The sequence below is a fragment of the Sorex fumeus genome, unplaced genomic scaffold (genome assembly GCF_029834395.1).
Source record: "Sorex fumeus unplaced genomic scaffold, SorFum_2.1 ptg000046l, whole genome shotgun sequence".
NCBI lineage: Eukaryota > Metazoa > Chordata > Mammalia > Eulipotyphla > Soricidae > Sorex > Sorex fumeus.
The window spans coordinates 6,723,769-6,725,108 of record NW_026606103.1 but is presented as its reverse complement, the minus strand read 5'-3'; the positions used below and the strand labels follow the sequence as shown (position 1 = coordinate 6,725,108).

General features: G+C 38.4%; 1 non-coding gene across 1 annotated transcript; it reads left to right on the top strand.

Annotated features, from left to right (window-relative positions):
- Positions 1–614: 614 nt before the first annotated feature.
- On the top strand, positions 615–721 carry LOC130031293 (U6 spliceosomal RNA). The gene has a single exon (XR_008793641.1). It is a non-coding gene; the product is annotated as a U6 spliceosomal RNA (small nuclear RNA).
- Positions 722–1,340: the final 619 nt, after the last annotated feature.

The following is a 1,340-nucleotide window of genomic DNA, read 5'->3' as shown; positions in this document are numbered from 1 at the left end:
AGAAAATTAAATGTGGGGAACGTTAGCCAGTTAAAATTATTATGATAATTAAGGTTATATGCTTATAATACTGTAAATAGCATTTATGTTTTTAATGGATAGTCAGAACAGTTCCCTGAAAGCCATTGCCAGTCCCCACCTCATATGATACGTCTAGTCTGTCACTTCATTCCCCTCTACATCCCTTGCTTGGTGATTGCAGTATAATACTTATAAACATGTATATGTATATGCATATATGTATATGTATATGTATATTCCACGATTGTTAAGTAGATTGAGTAGATGATAGAAGTTTGTAGACCAGCATTACTCAACAAGGGATCAAATAACTCCTAGGGGCCCACCAGGTTGTTACAAGGGGAACACAGGTTAAAATCAAATAAATGGGTGATTTTTACCTCTAGTCTTGTGACAAGGTTGGAATACCAACTAATAGAACAGGGTGCCACAAGAAGAAACAAGGCCCAAAGGGAGTTGTAGTCATTGAAAGGGTGAGAAACAACGGTTTGGGCCACTAGTTTTGTTCACTGGTTCTGGAGATTATAAGGTGATTCAAGTGTCAGCTCTGGATATCAAAGCATTTTTCTCTTCCATAAAATTTTACTCATGATTTGCTCGCTTCGGCAGCACATATACTAAAATTGGAACGATACAGAGAAGATTAGCATGGCCCCTGCGCAAGGATGACACGCAAATTCGTGAAGCGTTCCATAAAAAAAAAAAATTTACTCATGTTGAGATAATATATTTGTGGTTATATATATACATATGTATATATATGTTGCATTTTGGTGATCAGTGCTTTGTGATAATTAATGGTTTTCTCTCACCTTGGTGATTCTTCTTATTCTGAAGTTCATCCTAGTAGCATTCTAAAGTTCATCCTAGTAGCATTCTAGCTAATTTGATTTCATTTTTTGGGGGTCACACATGGAGATGCACAGGGGTTATTCCTGTCTCTGCACTCAGGAATTTCTCCTCGCAGTGCTTGGGGTACCATATGGGATTCTGTGACTCGAACCCAGGTTGGCAGGGTAGGGACTGTAGATGAAATAAGACAGAGCTGCAAGAAGCCACTGCAGATATACCAAATCTACAGTCTGTCTTCCCTAAACTGGGTAAGGCCTCTGGCCACCAACATTCCAAGAAGAAACAAGAGCAAGAATATCCTCTTTGAAAGGACTGATAAAAAGTGAACTTTAATCTACTTTTACCTCTTGACCATGCTGAGGCTTTCACCTGATCAGCATATCATTTATGACCTCATCTTTCTCTTTCCCTTATAAAAACTCACTTTTGTGCCTTCTGCAGACTCTCTCTGAATATGAGCTTTACAA